The sequence below is a fragment of the Ranitomeya imitator genome, chromosome 3, assembly GCF_032444005.1.
Source record: "Ranitomeya imitator isolate aRanImi1 chromosome 3, aRanImi1.pri, whole genome shotgun sequence".
NCBI classification, from domain to species: Eukaryota; Metazoa; Chordata; class Amphibia; order Anura; family Dendrobatidae; genus Ranitomeya; species Ranitomeya imitator.
Window position 1 is genome coordinate 688,563,979 of NC_091284.1, and position 23,525 is coordinate 688,587,503.

Here is a 23,525-nt window from a genome sequence, read left to right on the forward strand (position 1 = left end):
TTACACTAAGCAGCCTAATAAGTGACACAGGAGTCAGTCTGTCTAGATTATGCTGCTCTCAGATTAAGTGGCAAAAATCTAGCAACAATCCTTTCCAGCTTCATAAGCTCTAGAGAAAGCAGAGCCTCATTCCAAGTACGGTAACCATCATGAACTTCTGATTGTGAGCAGATTCTCGGTGATGGTTGCATAAGGAGGAGTGTTTAGCTATTCATAGCACCACATCTGTAGAAATTGAACTTTCACAAGAAGGTAACTTAATCTACCATTTTTGCTACAATATTCACAGTCATCTGTCAGCACCATGAGACATTCAGCCACATGACTAGTTTGGGTGAAAGCAAGACACGGTTTATAATAACTTTCCACATTGAACTGGACACAATGTAATAGTGATTAAAGAGCAAAATAAAAGTACAGTAACTGCTGTTGAGGTATCAGTGATCACAACGTGGCACCTAAACATTAAGGACAGGCAAAATACTGCCACCTACACACCAATCCCAGCCAGGTACACAAATGTGGGCAGAACAAAGCACGATCATACCCACCAAAATCTTAAGTGCGCTACATGAATCACACAGTCTTACTGCACAAATAGAGGCTATATGACTGCCATGCACAATCTATTTTTGTAGTATGGGAGCAACTAGAGAAACCCCAATGTAAAGAGGGGAAGTTGTAATAAACGCAAGCAACTCTGGTACCCATCAAAAAATAAAATTTGAGTTCATGTTAAAGAGTAAAAGAAAATAAATAAATTTGTATATTTATTGAAAAAAAAAAAAAAATTCAAACAGAAACATAAGTAATGGGCAAAATAATAGTAAACCAGTGACATTTAAACCAGAGATGCACCAGCAAATTTTTAAATATTTTATTCAATAAATATACACAAATTTTTACTCTTTAGCATGAATTTTTATTTATTTATTTTTTTTTGGGGGGAGGGGGTGTGGCGGGAGGGAGATTTTCATACATATTAACTATTGTACCTAGTTGGACCACAACCCTGCACTGCATCATAGTGCTGCGTCTACCTTCAGCTTGCGGTGAATATTTAACATAGGCAAACAGTGGATTCCTTGAATAGAGAAAACACAAACCTACTATGAAAATATTACATTATACCCCTTATGTTGTACATACACACATCTATATATAATAATCACATATAAGCAGTTTAGATAGAAAAAAACCTTTTCATTAGGTTTAATGCATAATAAAGGCAAGCCCTTATCTGCATGGAGCCTGACAAGCCAGCACAACTCTATTCCACTCCCATCAAATCACCTGGTAGTCCAGAAGGACAGGGGAAACACGGTGAGGCTGCTCAGTGGCAGGGCTATATAGCAGACAATGCATTTGACTAATTGCTATCACCTGTCCCATCATTTCTGGAGGAGGCTATGTGCACACGATGCGGATTTAATGCGGATCCGCAGCGGATTTTTCTGCGCAGAAACGCTGCAGTTCCTCAAAGTGATTACACAGTACAATGTAAATAAATAGAAAAAAAAAGGCTGTGCTAATGGTGCAGAAAAATTTGCATGAAATCCGCTGCGGATCAAAAGAAGTAGCATGCTACTTCTTTTGCGCGGAACTGCAGCGTTTCTGACCCGTTCCATAATAGAAATCCGCAGGGGTAAAAAAACACACAAAATCCGCATCAATTCCGCAACAAAATCTGCAGAAAATCCGCGGCAAACCCGCACCTGCATTTTCTGCCTGGAGAGGCAGATTTTGTGCAGAAAATTCTGCACCCCAATTTGCAACGTGTGCACATAGCCAGATTATCCCATTCATTCTGCTGAAGGGTGACAATGAAAGAACTGTGATGAAAATTAACCCCTTAATGACTGATGATTCACATGTTTACGGCTGTCATTAAACTGTCTTTATCCTCAGTGCCGTTTTTTCAAGGCATTAATGATTAAGTGCATAGCACCCACTGAAAGGAGAAAATTCCATGAGTGTTAGCTGTATATGATACCTTATATTCTTATAACCTGCTGCATCATTCCTGATTAATTTTCCTAAATGCCACTGTCTCTCCCACTCAGGCCGGCGTCACACTCAGCGTATAAAAATACGGTCCGTATATTACGGCCATAATACGCAGAAAAGTCCCCAAAATAGTGGTCCGTATCTCCTCCGTAGGCAGGGTGTGTCAGCGTATTTTGCGCATGGCATCCTCCGTATGTAATCCGTATGGCATCCGTACTGCGTGTTTTTCTCGCAGGCTTGCAAAACCGACATACGGACATACAATGAATCCATGTGTTAAAAAAATCATAAAAACATATATACTGTCTATATATATATATATATATGTCAGTAGACACATATATGTATATATATTAATATTTCATCCAGTGCGAGATAGCTTTAAAGCCAGTAATTCAATTGCCGGGGAATGAAGGTAAAGTAGGTCAGTGACCTGTAGTTACCTTCATTCACGGTGATGCGCCCTCTGCTGGTTGTCCTCATATGAACTCAAGCCTGGGAGCTTTTCAGGAAAGTTCCCAAGCTCCAGGGACATCCAGCAGAGGGCGCCTCACCGTGAATGAAGGTAAATATAGGTCATTGACCTACTTTACCTTCATTCGCTGGGGTTTTACAGCCACGAGCAGCGCTGCATTAGCAGAGCTCCTAGTTGTAAAATATTTTAACCCCTTCAGATGGATTTACATCGTGGGATGTTACAGATCTTCGGAAGGTATGTATATTGTTGGTTTATTATTTTTTCTTTGTTACAGAGCGAGGGTCTTCAGGTGGATTGAGAGAACAATAAAATTTTACAACAACCTTTGTGTTTATTTCATTAAAATACTTTTTAATAATGTGTTTGTGTTTTTTTTAACCCTTTACTACTATTGGATTAATAATGGATAGGTGTCAGAATTGACGCCTCTCCATTATTAATCTGGCTTAATGTCACTTTACAATAGCAAGGTGACATTAACCCTTCATTACCCCATATCCCACCTCTACACGGGAATGGGAAGAGAGTGGCGACGTGCCAGAATAGGCGCATCTTCCAGATGTGCCTTTTCTGGGGTGGCTGGGGGCAGATGTTTTTAGCCAGGTTGGCCAATAACCATGGACCCTCTCCAGGCTATTAATATCTGCCCTCAGTCACTGGCTTTACTACTCTGGCGGAGAAAATTGCGCGGGAGCCCACGCCATTTTTTTCCGCCATTTAACCCTTTAATTTAATAGCTAGAACAGCCAAATTTTGCACATACACACTACTAACATTAGTAGTGTGGAATATGCAAAAAAATGGGGATATGAGATGGCTTACTGTATGTAAACCATGTCTCATATAATGTCGGGTTTAGGAAGGAGATAGCAAAAGCCGGCAATTGTATTACCAGCTTTAAAGCTATCTAGCGCTGGATGAAATATTAATATATATACATATATGTGTCTCACTGACACACACATATATATATATATATACATATATATATATATATATACCTATACTATGTGTACACATTTATTCTACCTATTCTACTGTCAGCTGTCAGTGTGATTTTACTGTACACCGCATTGAATTGCCGGCTTTTCTATAGAACACCGCTGCGTATTTCTCGCAAGTCACACTGCTGGTCCGTGTGTAATCCGTATTTTTCTGGCCCCCATAGACTTTCGTTGGCGATTTTTTTTGCGCAATACAGTGACAAACGCAGCATGCTGCGATTTTTTACGGCTGTAGAAAGCCGTATAATACGGATCAGTAAAATACGGCAGATAGGAGCTGGGGCATAGAGAATCATTGGGCCGTATGTAATGCATGTTTTACGGACGTATTTTATGCGCTCATATGTCCGTAAAACTCGCTAGTGAGAGGCCGGCCTTACAATAGCGGCATCTAAATGGGTAAAGAAGGGAGAGGGCTCCCTGTTTAACCCTACTGGAGCCCCGCGATCACAGGTGTTGATAGTTGCCATCCTTACCCCAAGTCATCTGATGACCTAAGGCATGGGACCCCTTAGCAGAAGGCTTAATTGGGCCCTCCACCTGCAACACCACCCCATGCTCTTACCATGCACCAAAAAAATCAATATTCGTCAGCGTCACAGAAGAGCATATCTCACAAATTTGCAGCCCTTACAAAGCAATTTTGCTCTTATTGAAACCCATTAGTGATCACATGCACTAAGAAACCCTTTTCATGGTCCCCATAAGGTATGATGACAAAAAAAGTTCCCTTTAAACAGTATTATACCCCCACAGTGAATTTCTCTACATTAGCCTCCATACACATGGTATGATGACCCAACAGTATCCCCTGCAGAGTGTGATACCTCCACAGTGACACCAACACAGACACAGTATGATGCCCCCAGTGAACCTAACACAGTAAGTTGACCCCCTAGTTTCTCTCACACAGTATGATTGCCTCCACAGTCCCTTGCACATAGTAGGGTGTCATGATCCCAATGGCAGGGGATCACAAAAGGACAAGCACAAAAACAAAACAAGCTCTAGGGTGATGGAACCTGAGCTGACCGCGATCCTGAACCTAAACACACAACTAGCAGTAGCCGGGGAACGTGCCTACGATGATTTCTAGACGTCTCGCGCCAGCCGAAGGATTAACTTCCCCTATTAGAAGAAACACAGACCTCATTTGCCTCCAGAGAAACACCCCACAGAAATAGCAGCCCCCCACATGTAATAACGGTGAAATGAGAGGAAAGCACATACGTAGTTATGAAAATAGAATCAGCAAAAATGAGGCCCGCTAAAGCTAGATAGCAGAGGATACAAAAGTGAACTGCGCGGTCAGCGAAAAACCCTTCAAAAAACCATCCTGAAATTACTTGAACTCATGTGCCAACTCATGGAACATGAGGAGTAATTTCAGCCCACTAGAGCAACCAGCAGCAAGGAATCACATATCTGCAAGCTGGACTGAGACAAAAATTAAGCAAAACGTGGAACAGGAAAATCAAAACTTAGCTTGTCCTGAAGATAACAGACGCAGGGAGCAGAGGTAAAAAGACACGCTGATTACATTGATAGCCGGCGAGGAAATGACAAAAAAGCCAGGTTAAATAGGAAACTCCCATAACCTGATGGAACAGGTGGACACCAGAGACCGCAGAGAACACAAATCACCCAGTACCATCAGTAACCACCAGAGGGAGCCCAAAAACAGAACTCACAACAGTACCCCCCCCCCTTGAGGAGGGGTCACCGAACCCTCACGAGAACCACCAGGGCGACCAGGATGAGCCCTATGAAATGCACGGACCAAATCGGCAGCATGAACATCAGAGGCAATCACCCAAGAATTATCCTCCTGACCATAACCCTTCCACTTGACCAAATACTGGAGTTTCCGTCTGGAAACACGAGAATCCAAGATCTTCTCCACAACATACTCCAATTCACCCTCCACCAGCACCGGAGCAGGAGGCTCAAGCGAAGGAACGACAGGTACCTCATACTTCCGCAACAACGACCGATGGAACACATTATGAATAGCAAACGATGCCGGGAGATCCAAACGAAACGACACAGGGTTAAGAATTTCCAAGATCCTATAGGGACCGATGAAGCGAGGCTTGAACTTAGGAGAAGAGACCTTCATAGGAACAAAACGAGAAGACAACCACACCAAGTCCCCAACAAGAAGTCGAGGACCCACGCGGCGACGGCGATTAGCAAACTGCTGAGCCCTCTCCTGGGACAACTTCAAATTGTCCACCACATGACTCCAAATCCGATGCAACCTATCCACCACCATTTCCACTCCAGGACAATCAGAAGGCTCCACCTGACCAGAGGAAAAACGAGGATGAAACCCCAAATTACAAAAGAAAGGAGAAACCAAGGTAGCAGAACTAGCCCGATTATTAAGGGCAAACTCGGCAAGCGGCAAAAAGGAAACCCAGTCATCTTGATCAGCAGAAACAAAACACCTTAAATAAGTTTCTAAAGTCTGATTAGTTCGTTCCAGCTGGCCATTCGTCTGGGGATGGAATGCAGACGAAAAGGACAAATCAATGCCCATCTTAGCACAGAACGTCCGCCAAAATCTAGACACAAACTGGGATCCCCTGTCAGAAACGATGTTCTCCGGAATGCCATGCAAAGGGACCACGTTTTGAAAAAACAGAGGGACCAACTCAGAGGAGGAAGGTAACTTAGGCAAGGGTACCAGATGAACCATCTTAGAAAAGCGGTCACACACAACCCATATGACGGACATTTTTTGAGAGACAGGGAGATCCGAAATAAAGTCCATGGAAATGTGCGTCCAAGGCCTCTTCGGGATAGGCAAAGGTGACAACAATCCACTGGCCCGAGAACAGCAAGGCTTAGCCCGAGCGCAAACTCCACAAGACTGCACGAAAGAACGCACATCCCTCGACAAGGAAAGCCACCAAAAAGACCTGGCCACCAAGTCTCTAGTACCAAATATTCCAGGATGACCTGCCAACACAGAAGAATGGACCTCGGAGATGACTCTACTGGTCCAATTATCCGGAACAAACAGTCTTTCCGGCGGACAACGATCAGGTTTATCCGCCTGAAACTCCTGCAAAGCACGTCGCAAGTCTGGGGAGACAGCCGACAAAATCACCCCATCCCTAAGGATACCAGTGGGCTCAGAATTTCCAGGGGAGTCAGGCACAAAACTCCTAGAAAGAGCATCCGCCTTCACATTCTTTGAACCTGGCAGGTATGAAACCACAAAATTGAAACGGGAGAAAAACAGTGACCAACGAGCCTGTCTAGGATTCAGACGCTTGGCAGACTCAAGGTACATCAGATTTTTGTGATCAGTCAAGACCACCACACGATGTCTAGCACCCTCAAGCCAATGACGCCACTCCTCAAATGCCCACTTCATGGCCAAAAGCTCCCGATTACCAACATCATAATTCCGTTCAGCGGGCGAACATTTTCTAGAAAAGAACGCACATGGCTTCATCACTGAGCCATCGGAGCTTCTCTGTGACCAAACCGCCCCCGCTCCGATCTCGGAAGCATCAACCTCAACCTGAAAAGGAAGCGACGTATCTGGCTGACGCAACACAGGAGCAGAAGAAAACCGGCGCTTAAGTTCCTGAAAGGCCTCCACAGCCGCAGGAGACCAATCAGTAACATCAGCACCCTTTTTAGTCAAATCCGTCAAAGGCTTAACAACACTAGAAAAATTAGTTATGAAGCGACGATAAAAATTAGCAAAGCCCAAGAACTTCTGTAGACTCTTAAGAGATGTAGGCTGCGTCCAGTCACAAATAGCCTGAACCTTGACGGGATCCATCTCAATAGTAGAAGGGGAAAAAATATACTCCAAAAAAGAAATCTTCTGGACTCCAAAGAGACATTTAGAACCCTTTACAAACAAAGAATTGGCCCGCAGGACCTGAAACACCTTCCTGACCTGCTGAACATGAGACTCCCAGTCATCAGAAAAAACCAAAACATCATCCAAATTCACGATAATAAATTTATCCAGATATTCACGGAATATATCGTGCATAAAAGACTGGAAGACAGAAGGAGCATTAGAAAGTCCAAAAGGCATCACCAAATACTCGAAATGGCCCTCAGGCGTATTAAATGCGGTTTTCCACTCATCACCCTGCCTTATCCGCACAAGATTATACGCGCCCCGAAGATCAATCTTAGTGAACCATTTAGCCCCCTTAATGCGAGCGAACAAATCAGTCAACAATGGCAAAGGATACTTATTTTTGACTGTAATCTTATTCAAAAGACGATAATCTATGCAAGGCCTCAAGGAACCATCTTTTTTGGCCACAAAAAAAAACCTGCTCCCAAAGGGGACGAAGATGGACGGATATGTCCCTTTTCCAAGGACTCCTTAACATAATTCCGCATAGCAGTATGCTCTGGCACTGACAGATTGAACAAACGACCTTTAGGGAATTTACTGCCAGGAATCAAATCTATAGCACAATCGCAATCCCTGTGAGGAGGAAGCGAACTGAGCTTAGGCTCCTCAAAAACCTCCCGATAATCAGACAAAAATACCGGAACCTCAGAAGGAGTAGATGAAGCGATAGAAATCGGAGATGCATCATCATGAACCCCCTGACATCCCCAGCTTAACACAGACATTGTTTTCCAGTCCAGGACTGGGTTATGAGTTTGTAACCATGGCAGACCAAGCACTAAGACATCATGTAAATTATACAGTACCAGGAAGCGAATCACCTCCTGATGAACGGGAGTCATACGCATGGTCACTTGTGTCCAGTACTGAGGTTTATTCATAGCCAAAGGAGTAGAGTCAATTCCTTTCAAAGGAATAGGAACTTCCAGAGGTTCCAGACTAAACCCACAGCGATTGGCAAATGACCAATCCATAAGACTCAGGGCAGCGCCTGAATCCACATAGGCATCGACGGAAATGGATGATAATGAACAAATCAGCGTCACAGACAGAATGAACTTAGACTGTAAAGTACCAATGGCAACAGACTTATCAACCTTTTTTGTGCGTTTAGAGCATGCTGATATAACATGAGCTGAATCACCACAATAAAAACACAATCCATTTTTCCGCCTATAATTTTGCCGTTCACTTCTGGACTGAATTCTATCACATTGCATTATCTCAGGTGCCTGTTCAGAAGACACCGCCAAATGGTGCACAGGTTTGCGCTCCCGTAAACGCCGATCAATCTGAATAGCCATAGTCATGGACTCATTCAGACCTGCAGGCGCCGGGAACCCCACCATAACATCTTTAATGGCCTCAGAAAGGCCATCTCTGAATTTTGCAGCCAGAGCGCACTCATTCCACTGAGTAAGCACCGACCATTTCCGAAATTTCTGACAATATATTTCTGCTTCATCTTGCCCCTGAGAGAGAGCCAATAAAGCTTTTTCAGCCTGAATCTCTAGGTTAGGTTCCTCATAGAGCAAACCCAATGCCAGAAAAAACGCATCCACATTGAGCAACGCAGGATCCCCTGGTGCCAATGCAAATGCCCAATTCTGAGGGTCACCCCGCAGGAAAGATATAACAATCTTGACCTGCTGAGCAGGGTCTCCAGAGGAGCGAGATTTCAAGGAAAGAAACAACTTGCAATTGTTCCTAAAATTCAGAAAACTAGATCTATCTCCAGAAAAAAACTCTGGGATAGGAATTCTAGGTTCAGACATAGGCGTATGTACAACAAAATCTTGTATATTTTGAACCTTAGCAGCAAGATTATTCAGGCTGGAAGCCAAACTCTGGACGTCCATGATAAACAGCTGAGGTCAGAGCCATTCAAGGATTAAGAGGAGGGAAGAAGCAGTCAAGCTGCAATTAAGGCTAGGCAGCAAACACAGAGGAGGGGACAAAAAAAAAAAAAAACTTCCTCAGACTACTTTTCCTCCTACTTCAGCCAAAACGATGACCAATTTTTTTTAAGCCGGCTATACTGTCATGATCCCAATGGCAGGGGATCACAAAAGGACAAGCACAAAAACAAAACAAGCTCTAGGGTGATGGAACCTGAGCTGACCGCGATCCTGAACCTAAACACACAACTAGCAGTAGCCGGGGACGTGCCTACGATGATTCCTAGACGTCTCGCGCCAGCCGAAGGATTAACTTCCCCTATTAGAAGAAACACAGACCTCACTTGCCTCCAGAGAAACACCCCACAGAAATAGCAGCCCCCCACATGTAATAACGGTGAAATGAGAGGAAAGCACATACGTAGTTATGAAAATAGAATCAGCAAAAATGAGGCCCGCTAAAGCTAGATAGCAGAGGATACAAAAGTGAACTGCGCGGTCAGCAAAAAACCCTTCAAAAAACCATCCTGAAATTACTTGAACTCATGTGCCAACTCATGGAACATGAGGAGTAATTTCAGCCCACTAGAGCAACCAGCAGCAAGGAATCACATATCTGCAAGCTGGACTAAGACAAAAATTAAGCAAAACGTGGAACAGGAAAATCAAAACTTAGCTTGTCCTGAAGATAACAGACGCAGGGAGCAGAGGTAAAAAGACACGCTGATTACATTGATAGCCGGCGAGGAAATGACAAAAAAGCCAGGTTAAATAGGAAACTCCCATAACCTGATGGAACAGGTGGACACCAGAGACCGCAGAGAACACAAATCACCCAGTACCATCAGTAACCACCAGAGGGAGCCCAAAAACAGAACTCACAACAGTAGGGTGGATCGCACACAGCACTCCATGCAGTATAATGACCCTTCATACAGTATAATGCAGTATAATGGCCCCCACATAAACCTTCACACAGTATGACAGACACAACAAAACCCCTACACAATGTACAATGGCCAGCACACATTATAATGGAATCCCCCACACGTCTACATATGGTATTATAGCCCTCCAAACATTAACAGTATAATACCCCACACATATCCCTCCAAATGTAATAATGACCCCAAATAGCCCTCCAAACAAAATAATGGCAACTACATAGTCTGCCAAACAGTTTAATGGACCTCACAAATCCCTCCACACAATATATTGGCCTCCACATAGCCCTCTAAACAGTATACATGCCCCCACATAGCCCTCCAAACAGTATAATGACCCCCACACAGCCCACCAAACTGTATATTGACCCCCACGCAGCCTTCCAAACAGTATAATGGCCACTAAAAAGTATAATAGGCCTAGTGTATGGGATTGAGAGTAAAGGGTCAGTCTTTGCTGATGACACCAAACTATGCAGAATATTAAAATCTGACCTTGACACTGCAATATTGCAAAATGATCTGAATAAGGCTACTTTCACACTAGCGGTTTTTTAAATCCGTCACAATGCATCGTTTTGCAGGAAAAACGCATCCTGCAAAAGTGCTTGCAGGATGCGTTTTTTCCTCATACACTTCTATTGACGACGCATTTGCGACGGATTTGCACACTTCGCATCCGTCTTGCGACGAATGCGTCGTGCTTTGGCGGACCGTCGGGAGAAAAAAACGTACATGTAAAGTTTTTTTCTCCCGACGGACCGCTTTTTCCGACCGCGCATGCGCGGCCGGAACTCCGCCCCCACCTCCCCGCACCTTACAATGGGGCAGCGGATGCGCCGGAAAAATGCATCCGCTGCCTCCATTGTGCAATGCAGCAAACGCTAGCGTCGGAATCTCTCCCCGACGCATTGCGACGGGGAGATTCCGACGCTAGTGTGAAAGAAGCCTAAGATGTCTAAATGGGCAAACACTAGCCAAATGAGGTTTAATGTACAACCCCTGGCAAAAATTACGTAATCACCGGCCTTGGAGGATGTTCATTCAGTTGAATATTTTTTTTAATAAAAAAAGCAGATCACAGACATGGTACAAAACTAAAGTCATTTCAAATGACAACTTTCTGGCTTTAATAAACACTAAAAGAAATCAAGAACAAAAAATGTGGTAGTCATTAATGGAACAAGCAGAGGGGAAAAATTATGGACTCACTCAATTATATGGGAAAAAAATATGGAATCACCCTCTAAATTTCAATTCCCAAAACTAACACCTGCATCAAATTAGATCTGCTCGTTATTCTGCAAGGAGTGATCACACCGTGGAGAGCTGTTGCACCAAGTGGACTGACATGAATAGAAGAGGATTCTTTACTGTTAGGGCAGTGAGAATCTGGAATTGCTTGCCTGAGGAGGTGGTGATGGTGAACTCAGTCGAGGGGTTCAAGAGAGGCCTGGATGTCTTCCTGGAGCAGAACAACATTGTATCATACAATTATTAGGTTCTGTAGAAGGACGTAGATCTGGGGATTTATTATGATGGAATATAGGCTGAACTGGATGGACAAATGTCTTTTTTCGGCCTTACTAACTATGTTACTATGTTACTATGAATCATGGCTCCAATATGAGAGATGTCAATTGAAACAAAGAAGAGGATTATCAAACTCTTAAAAGAGGCTAAATCATCACACAATGTTGCAAAAGATGTTGGTTGTTCCCAGTCAGCTGTGTCTAAAATCTGGACCAAATACAAACAACATGGGAAGGTTGTTAAAGGCAAACATACTGGTAGACCAAGGAAGACATCAAAGCGTCGACCTGAAACTTAAAGCAATATGTCTCCAAAACAGGAAATGCACAACTAAACAAATGAGGAACGAATGGGTGGAAACTGGAGTCAATGTGTGAGACCGAACTGTAAGAAACCGCCTAAAGGAAATGGCATTTACATACAGAAAAGCTAAACGAAAGCCATCATTAATTCCTAAACAGAAAAAAACAAGGTTACAATGGGCTAAGGGAAAGCAATCGTGGACTGTGGATGACTGGATGAAAGTCATATTCAGTGATGAATCACGAATCTGCATCTTGGGCAAGGTGATGATGCTGGAACTTTTGTTCGGCGCTGTTCCAATGAAATTTATAAAGATGACTGCCTGAAGAGAACATTCAAATGTCCACAGTCATTGATGACATGGGGCTGCATGTCAGATAAAGGCACTGGGGAGATGGCTGTCATTACATCTTCAATAAATGCACAAGTTTTTGTTGATATTTTGGGCAGCATGGTGGCTCAGTGGATAGCACAGCAGCCTTGCATTGCTGGAGTCCTGGGTTCAAATCCCACCAAGGACACATCTGCAAGGAGTTTGTATGTTCTCCCCGTGTTTGCGTGGGTTTCCTCCGGGTACTCCGATTTCCTCCCACATTCCAAAGGCATACTGATAGGGAATTTAGATTGTGAGCCCCATCGGGGACAGCGATGATAATGTGTGCAAAAACTGTAAAGCGCTGCGGAATATGTTATCGCTACATAAAAAAACAATAATAAAAGAAAAAAAAAGATATTTTGGACATTTTTCTTATCCCATCGATTGAAAGGATGTTTGGGGATGATGAAATCATTTTTCAAGATGATAATGCATCCTGCCATAGAGCAAAAACTGTGAAAATATTCCTTGAAAATAGACATAAGGTCAATGTCATGGCCTGCAAATAGTCCGGATCTCAATCCAATTGAAAATCTTTGGTGGAAGTTGAAGAAAATGGTCCATAACAAGGCTCCAACCTGCAAAACTGATCTGGCAACCGCAATCGGAGTAAGTTGCCAGATTGATGACGAGTACTGTTTGACACTCATTAAGTCCATGCCTCAGAGCCTGCAAGCTGTTATAAAAGCCAGAGGGGGTGCAACAAAATACTAGTGATGTTTTGGAGTGTTTTTTTTTGTTTGTTTGTTTGTTTGTTGTTCATGATTCCATAATTTTTTCCCACATAATTGAGTGAGTCCATAATTTTTCCCCTCTGCTTGTTCTTAAAAAGTAACAAATACTGACTACAACATTTTTGTTCTTGATTTCTTTTAGTGTTTATTAAAGCCAAAAAGTTGTCATTTGAAATGACTGTAATTTTGTGCCATGTCTGTGATCTGCTTTTTAAAAAAAAAAAAAAAATAAACAACTGAATGAACATCCTCCAAGGCCGGCGATCACATAACTTTTGCCAGTGGTTGTAGAAAAAAGACGCCTCAGAGCAGATTTCATTTACATGTGTGGTCAGTACGAAAGACTGGCACAGTCCAAAGACCATACGAAGGACCAGGGGGCATTCATTATGAGTGGAAGAAAGGCGATTCTGGCAGCTAAACATGGAAGAGTTCTTTACAGTTAGAGCAGTAAGACTGTGGAATTCCTTACCACAAGAGGTAATAATGGCAGACACTATGACAGCTTTTAAAAAAGGACTAGATGATTTCCTCGATACACATAACATTGCGGATTATAGTTAAATAAGTGACAAATGTACATTTGGTAGAGAAAAGTTAAACTTGAACCTAGATCTTTTTTCAACCTTTATAACTATGTAACACATAGAAGTACAAATAGTATAATGGCCCCATACATAGCCCTCCAAATAAATTAATGGCCCACACATAGCCCTCCAAATAGTATAAGAACCCAGGGCCTGTGTCAGCACCCGACGTACCCGGGCAAGTGCCAGGGCCCTGAGCAGGCGGGGGGCCCACTCGCCGTCGAGGGACACCTGCGCACTATGGAGGCCCGGTGTCTGTGCTAGTGCAGACACCCGCGATAGGGCGCCTCCGCTTGATCAGGGTCCCAGCATTTGTGATACTTATCTCTCCCAGCTCCACCACTGCGGCGTTTGATGACTGTGACGTTCAGGTCAGAGGGCGCGATGATGTCACGTCTGTGCGCCCTCTGCCTTAGCAGTCACAGTTCAGAGAGCTGGAAGATGACAATGCTGAGGAGTCCGGAGCAGAGCAGCAGCCAGCGATGAGAGGTGAGTATTTAATTTTTTTATGTTTGGAGCATTATATATGGGGACCATCATACACTGGAGCATCATATATTGGGCTCATCATGTATGGGGCTCATTATACACTGGAGCATCATATATGGGACCAATTATATATGGAGCATCACATATGGGGCCAATTATATATAGAGCATGATATGGGCACATCATACACTGGAGCATTATATATGGGGCCCATTATATTTGGAGCATTATATGGGAACTATTCTATATGGAGCATTATATGGGGCCTATCATATACTGCATGGAGCATTATGTGAGACTTATTATACTATATGGACCATTATTTGGGGCTCATTATACTGTATGGAGCAATATATGGGGCTCATTATACTCTATGGGGCCCATCCTATACTGTATGGAGCATTATATGGGGCCCGATATATATGGAGCAATATATGGGGCCCATCATATACTGGAGCATTATATGGAGCCCATCATATACTGTATGGAACATTATATGGGACCCAATATGTATGGAGCAATATATGGGGCCCATTATACAATACTGAGTAATACATGGTTCTCATTATACTGTATGGAGCAATATATGGGGCCTATTATATACTGTATGGAGCAATATATGGGGCTCATTATTCTTTATGGAGCAAAATATGGGGCTCATTATACTCTATGGAGCACTATATGGGGTCTATTATTCTGTATGGATAAATATATGGGGCTCATTATTCTGTATGGAGCATTATATGAGGCCTATTATTCTGAATGAAGCAATATATGGTGCCCATTATACTGTACGGAGCAATATATGTGGCTCATTGTACTGTATGGAGCATTATATGTGGCTTATTCTATTGCATGGAGCATTGCATGGGGTCCATTATTCTATATCGAGCAATATATGTTACTCATTATTCTGTATAGAGCAATATGTGGCGCTCATTATTATGTATAGAGCATTATATGGTGCCCATAATACTGAAAGGAGGAATACTGTATATGGGGCACATTATTCTGCATGGAGAATTATGTGATGCCCATAATACTGTATGGAGGACTATACGTTCCGGTTTCTGACCTATTGAAGAATTTACAATAGATATCACACATGTAATGTAAGAAGTGAAATCTTTGGCAATGTACTATACCTATATTTTTCTGCTTTAACTGTGCATCATGAATTATGGCATGTGTTAAGGGGGCCCACTGAGACTCTTTCACCCAGGGCCCACGAAAACCAGAAGCCGGTCCTGTAATGACCCCAACAATGTGCACATTGATTTAAAAAATGTAATTAAAATAAAAAATACTTACTTCTCCCTGTTCCCCCAGTTCTCTGGTTTCTGCAGTGTGTGGTCTGAAGTCCTGCTCAGCAGGCGCAATGTACTGACGTCATCGTGCTCACTACACTGAGACGTCAGAACTTACAAGCACTGAGAAAATTATGTAAGTGAGAGGTAACGGCTCCCTATTCCATAATTGCTTTCAACCGCATCTGCATCCAGGATGTGGGAGCCATTATAGATGTAGATTGAAAGTATGATGCTGGGTGTAGCGAGAAATTGGTGCCAGCGCTGGCACAAAACACTCTTGTTCCACGTTCTCCATATTGAATGCGTCGTTTGCCACTATTAGTGGTATGCCACTAACTTCAGCTTATGACAGTCTCTTAGACCCTGCTATAAGCAGGATCTAACAGACTAAGTCAGTGGAGAACTGACAGGCCTCATGTACTAGAGTACACAAGTTCAAAGGGTGGAAGCAGATGTCAGCATGCTCATCTCGGGGGGGGCGCATGGCAGTGACGTTATATGCAGTTTGCGACTGCCGCTCTGACATCAACTGCCTGCCTCTGAAAGGCTGGTGGCCATTTTAACAACCTTGAAGGAAGTGAAACAGCAAGAGGTCTTCCCAGAGGACATAGGTGCCCAGAATGGGAAACATAGGGGCCCAAGATAGGGGAAAACCTGAGCCCATGATGGGGGACATAGCGACCCATGAAGGGGAACATAAGGGCCCAGGATGGAGGACATTATTAAATAAAGAATGCAAGGATAGGGGGCATTATTAAAGGAGCCTAAGATGGGAGACATTATTATAGAAAGGGATCCAGGACAGAGGAAATTTTTTAATAATGTCCCAATCCTATGATAAGGAGGACCAGGTTTGGAGACACAGTGTTAAAAAAAGTGGCCAGGATGGGGAAATTATTACAGCAAGCGGCCCAGCATGGGGGATATTATTAAATAAAGGGGACCGGTATGAGGAAATGATTAAACAAAGGGGCCGAGGATAGATGACATTATTACAGAATGGGGCCAAGGAGAGAGGACATTATGCCCATCCTGTAATAAAGCGACCCTGGATGGTGGACATTATTAAATAAAGGGAACTATGATGGGGACATTATGAAATAAAGGTGCCTACAATGGGGAACATTATTAAATAAAGTGACCCAGGATGGAGGCATTACTAAATGAAGGGCCCAGGATGGGGGACATTATCAAATAAAGTGGCCAGAATGGGAAATATTCTTAGGCATTATTAGGGGCCCAGGATGGGAACATTATTACAGCAAGTGGCCCAGTATGGGGGATATTATTAAGCAAAGGGGACCGGTATGGGGGAAATGATTAAATAAAGGGATCAAGGATGGAGGGCATTATTACAGAAAGGAGCCAAGGATGGAAAATATTATCCCCATCCTGCAATAAAGTGGCCCAGAATGGGGGACATAATTAAATTAACGGGCCTACGATGGCTGACATTATTAAATAAAGGTGCTTACAATGGAGGACATTATTAAATAAAGTGGCCATAGTGGGTAATATTAAATAAGGGGGCCCAGGATGGGAACAGTATTCTAGCATTAAAGCCAACCCTCGACCCAACCGCTATGTCCAGCTGTCGCCCAATATCGGTGCTCCCATTCCCTTCCAAACTCTGAACTTTCCACTCTGAACTTTCCTCCCACCTCTCATCTAACTTGCTCTTTGACAATCTACAATCTGGTTTACGCCCCCATCACTCCACTGAGACAGCCCTGACCAAAATTACTAATGACTTACTGACAGCCAAAGCTAATGGACAATGCTCTATACTTCTCCTTCTAGACCTGTCCTCTGCTTCCGACACAGTTGACCACTGCCTCCTACTACAGATCCTCTCCTCCTTTGGCATCAAAAACCTCGCCCTAACCTGGATCCCCTCATACCTTTCCAACTGCACATTCAGCATCTCCCACTCCCACACTACCTCTTCATCTCGCTCTCTCTCTGTTGGAGTCCCTCAAGGCTCTGTTCTAGGACCCCTATTCTGCTCATTCTATACACGTGACCTGGGGCAACTCATAAAGTCCCATGGATTCCAGTACCACCTTTATGCTGATGACACTCAGATCTACCTCTCTGGCCCAGACATCACCTTTCTGCTGTCCAGAATCTCGGAGTGTCTATCAGCCATATCCTCCTTCTTCTCTTCTCACTTTCTCAAACTCAATGTGGACAAATCTGAACTCATCATCTTTCCTCCATCTCATAGATCTTCCTTACCTGATCTATCTATCACAATTAACGACATCACGTTTTCTGCCGTACCAGAAGTCCACTGCCTTGGAGTAACCCTTGACTCTGCCCTGTTCATTAAACCGCACATCCAAGCTCTTTCCACCTCTTGTCGCCTCCAGCGCCAATATATTTCAAGAATTGGTACTTTCCTCAACCCTCAATCTACTAAAATGCTTGTGCATGCCCTCATCATCTCCCGCCTGGACTACTGCAACATCCTTTTCTGTGGCCTCCCTGTTAACACCCTCGCACCTCTCCAGTCCATCCTTAACTCTGCTGCACGACTACTTAATCTCTCTCCTCGCTACTCCTCTGCTTCTCCCCTCTGCAAATCTCTTCACTGACTTCCATTCCCTCAGCTCAGCGCATCCAGTTCAAATTACTAATACTGACCTACAAGGCTATCTAAAACCTGTCTCCTCCATATATCTCTGAACTAATCTCCCAATATAATAATAATAATAATAATAATAAATAATAATTTAATTTATATAGCGCCAATATATTCCGCAGCGCTTTACAAATTATAGAGGGGATTTGTACAGACAATAGACATTACAGCGTAACAAAAACACAGTTCAAAATAGATACCAAGAGGAGTGAGGACTCTGCTCGCAAGCTTACAATCTATAGGAAAAAGGGAGACACGAGAGGTGGAAATATCTTCCCTCACTTAATCTTTGGTCCTCCAAAACCTCTTTCTCTCCTCCACACTTATTCGCTCCTCACCCAACCACCTCCAAGACTTCTGCCGAATATCCTCCATCCTCTGGAATTCTTTGCCCCAACACGTCTGACTATCAACCACATTCGGATCCTTCAGACTGAACCTGAAAACCCACCTCTTCATGAAAGCTTACAGCCTGCAATGACCCCGCTGCCTCCTCACCACTACCGAGCTACCGCCTCACCAACACCGGAGCTGCTGCAACCCTCAACCTACTGTCTCCTTCCCCATAATCCTGCAGAATGTAAGCCCGCAAGGGCAGGGTCATCTCCCCTCTGTATCAGTCAGTGATTGTTAGTTTTGTTCACTGTAAGTAATATCTGTAATTTGTATGTAACCCCGTCTTATGTACAGCACCATGGAATCAAATGCTATAAAAATAAATAATAATAATAACAATAGAAAGGGGATCAGAATGGGGATATTATTAAATAAATGGGTCCAGGATGGGAGAAATTAAATAAAGGTGCCCAGATTGGAGGACATTATTACAAAAAAGGGCCAAGGATGAAGATTAAATAATGTCCCCATCCTACAATAAAGAGGCATATCTTTAACTAAAGTGTTCCTTGAGTGAGTTGATTAACATTATTATAGGAAGGGGTCCAGGATGGAGGCCATTATTAAAAGATAGGGGATAGTATTAAATAAAGGGATCCAGGACAGAGAACATAATTAACGTATGGGATATTATTATTATTATTATTATTATTATTATTTTTATTATTAAATAAAGGGACCCAAGATGGGTAAAGGGATCCAGGTTGGGAGACATAGGGGCCCGGGATAGAGGACATTGAGGCCCAGGATGGGAAACATAGAGACACAATACAAGGGACATAGGTACCCAATTTAAGGAAACATAGGGGCCCAGGATGGAGGACATAGGGCCCATGATGGGGGGACATAGGAGCACAGGATGCAGGAACATAAATGCCCAGGATCGGGGATATTATTAAATAAAAGGGCCCACGATGGGTGACATTTAAAAAAGGGGCCTAGGATGGAGGACATTATTACAGAAAATAGCCCAGGATGGAGGACAATATTTAATAATATTCCAATCCTGTAATAAAGGGGCCACAAATAGAATAAATTATTAGGGGCCCAGGATGGAGGACAAAATTACAGAAAGGGGCCCAGGACGGACGACATTATTTAATAATGTCCCCATCCAATGATAAAGTAGCCCTAGAGGGAGGACATTATTTAATGAAGGGGCTCAGGATGGGGGACATTATTAAATAAAGGGGCTCGGGATAGGAGGCATTCTTAAATAAAGGGCTCAGGATGGGGATATTGTTAAAAAAGGGGCCTAGAATGATGGACATTATAACAGTAAGGGGCACAGAATGGAGGGAATTATTTAATAATGTCCCTATCCTGTAAAAAAGGAGCCTAGGATGAGTCACATTATTACATAAAAGGGATCCAGAACGGGGGACATAATTAAAGTATTGGGAACATTATTAAATAAATTGGCCCAGTAAGGGAACATAATTAAAGAATAGAGGCCAGGATTATTATCACAGGAAGGTGCCAGGATGGCGACATAAATACTGTATGAGGGCAAGCATGAGGAACTTACATTATTAGCTTCTGGTGGCACATGGGGAACACAGTCTAATTACTGTATGGGTCAATTATGGACTGCAATATAATTTACTTTTGAGGATACAGTTTTCCATGAGGGGGTCAAAATAGAGGTAGTGTTACTGAGCAGGGTAGCATTATGTTGCTTTTTTTCTTCATCTGCTTCAGTGTAGAAGTTATGAAAAAAGTGTACAATGTCACCAGTAGTAATATTAGGGTTATTAGTATTGGGGTTTTTATTCCTGTTCCATATTGTAGTATTATTCAGTCACTATGTGGTGTATATTTAAATTGTATGTGATATTATTTGGTCACTATGTGATGATAACATGTTATATGGTCATGGTGTGGGGGTAATTGTTTCTTGTATAAGGTATTATACAGGCACCTTTCGGTGGTAATATGAAGTCCGGTTATGGTATGATGGTATTTGTCCATTGTATGTGGCATTATTTGGTCACTATGTGGTGGTATTATGTTGTCTGGTCATTTTGTGGTGGTATTTAAGAGTGGGAAGGGCCAGGCTAAGCGCCAAATTTGGAGCATCTAACAGATGCGCTTTTTCTGAGGCAGTGGCAGGCTGCTATTTTTAGACTGGGGAGCCAATATCTATGATCCTTTACCAGCCTGAGAATACCAGCTCACAGCTCTCTACTTTAGCTTGGCTGGTTGTCAGAAATGGGGGACCCAAACCGTTTTTTAAATTATTTATTTAAATTATTTTAAAAAATTGCATGGGGACACCTCTATTCTTGATAACCAGCCATGTTAAAGCCAACAGCTGAGGGTTTCAGCCCACAGCTATAAGTTTTGCCATGTAGGTTATCAAAACAGAAAGATCCCACATAATTTTTTTATTTTATTTATAGCGCTGCGCTGACTGTTGAATAGTACTCTTTCACCAGCTGACACCTCTGTGACTGTATTTAAACTTTTTACTGCCGGTCACAGCTGCCGAATCACTGCTGTCATCTGGCAGAATGGAAACCGAAGCTCTCTGACCGGTGGTAATGATCTTATGAAATTTGTCAAACAACGGACGTTCTGGCCCCCCACTCATCTGAATAGAGTTTGGGTACTGTCCTGGCACCCAAACCGAATTTTTTTTAACTGTTCAACCGAACCCAAACATCCAGGGGTTCGCCCATATCTAATCATTTAATTTCCGACAGTTCTTTTCATGTGAAGTATATCTCAATTAGTGACTTTTTGATTAGTGACAAATTCATCAAACAATTAGCGTTTTTTTTCAGTTGTACATTGTTAATTGGATTTCTGAGTTTTACATTAATGTAGCATTTCAGATATTTTTGACAAAATCATGCAAAGCAGATTTTGAAAAATGTCACAAAACTTCGTGCAACTCTACGCAAGCACACGCAAAATTCATGAATCAGGTTTTTTAAATTTACAAATTCACGTTTTTAGGAATTTATGCAAAATATTTACATGAAAGTCACAACTTAGAAAAGAAAAGTGACTAAAGAAATTTTCATATGATTAATTTGCTGAGGCAGGGTGGTGTTTAACATTATGGGCCCATTCGTCTTTTCCTTCTTTTCTTCCAGGAGCCTTAACTTTTATACATTTAGATTGACATAGCTGTATTATGGCTTGTTTTTGTGGTATGAGCCGTAGTAGTGATTGAAACCTTTTATTGTATTATGCTATATACCAGAAAATTTGAAAAAATTCCAAGTCAGTGAAATAGCGAAAAAAATCATAATTCTGCAATAGTTTTTTGGGTTTTTATGGCATTCATTTTATCCCCTTTCTGACATTGGGCATAATAATACGTCCCTGTGCCCTGGGCCTTATTGACCAGTGACGTCTAGGTGATCAGACGTGCACACAGGCTGTGTGAGTGCCATCGCCACCAGGTGTCAATTGATTTTGACACTTGACACCCAGCGCTAAGTGCCAGGAGAAGTCACGCACCGCTCCCGGCACTTTAACTCCCTAAATGCTGCAAATGAATGTGCTCGCAGCATTCCTGGAGCCTGCAGAGGGATGACAGTCTCTCTTCCCTTGGATCGGAGACCCCGCAGCGTGACGCGGGGACCAGATCATTGTCATGGTGACCCATCAGAGCTTGGAAAGTTGCTCAGTGCATCATCAGTAATTTTCTCTGTCACAGTGCAGAGCTGACAGTTTGCAAAGTATTTTGATGCTCCTGCATCACCATGTTATACAGCCTGCAAAAAATGATAGTCCAGTAGTGAGACAAAGAAAAAAGTAAAAAAAGTAAAAAAGTTTTTAAATAATTGTAAACATATTTAAAAAAATAAAAAAATCAAATCAAAAGATATTGTACCCATAAATAAATATTTGTATGAACCCCTCCCCCCAAAAAAAAATATTTGGTATTGCCACCTCCGGAATGACCTGTCCTATAAAACTATCCCACTAGTTAACCCCTTTATGAGTACCAATAAAAATAAATAAAAAACAAGGCAGAAAAGAAAGAATGCTTCATCATCATACCACCAAACAAAAAGTGGAATAAAATGCGATCAATAAGAAGGATATCATGGTACCGTTAAAAAAGTCTTCTTCCACAAAAAACAAACTGCCATGCAGCTCCGTCAGCAGAAAAATAAAAAAGTCATAGCATAAAGAGATGCAAAAATAATACTTTTTTCTATAAAATAGTTTTTATTATGTAAAAGTGCCAAAACATAGAAACACAATATAAATGAGGTATTGCTGTAATAGTACTGTCCCGAAGAATAAAATAGCCTTATCAATTTTACAACACGCAGAATGACATAACCCCCCCCAAAAAAAAAAAATAATTCCCGAATGGCTGGTTTTTGTACATTCTGACTCCCGAAAATTGTAATAAAAAGTGTTAAAAAAGTCATGTTCTGAAAATGGTACCAATAAAAACATCAACTCGTCTCGTAAAAAACAAGCCATCCCATGTGTTGTGAATTCTGTGGTCGAGCTCCCTCCTGTGGTCATGAGTGGTACTTCGGCTGGTTCTTTCTATGAGCTTCCTCTGGTGGATGTGAGTGGGGCTGCAGCTTCTGAGGTTCCTTCCTCAGGTGACGAGGTTAAGTCGTTAGGTGCTGCTCTATTTAACTCCACCTAGTTCTTTGTTCCTTGCCTCCAGTCAATGTTCCAGTATTGGTCTTGCTCTCTCCTGGATCATCTTGTGGCCTGTCTGCCCTGCATAACCTAAGTTCTGCTTGTGTTTCTTTTGTTTGCTATTTTTTCTGTCCAGCTTGCTATATTGGTTTGTCTTGCTTTCTGGAAGCTCTGGGACGCAGAGGGAGCACCTCCGTACCGTTAGTCGGTGCGGAGGCTCTTTTTGCGCCCTCTGCGTGGTTGTTTGTAGGTTTTTGTGCTGACCGCAAAGCTATCTTTCCTATCCTCGGTCTATTCAGTA

General features: G+C 42.6%; 1 protein-coding gene across 2 annotated transcripts in view; it reads right to left on the bottom strand.

The window, feature by feature from the left end:
- LOC138670826 (retinol dehydrogenase 7-like) overlaps positions 1-23,525 on the bottom strand; it is a 125,338-nt gene that overhangs the window by 74,291 nt on the left and 27,522 nt on the right. The gene's annotated exons all lie outside the window — the stretch shown is intronic.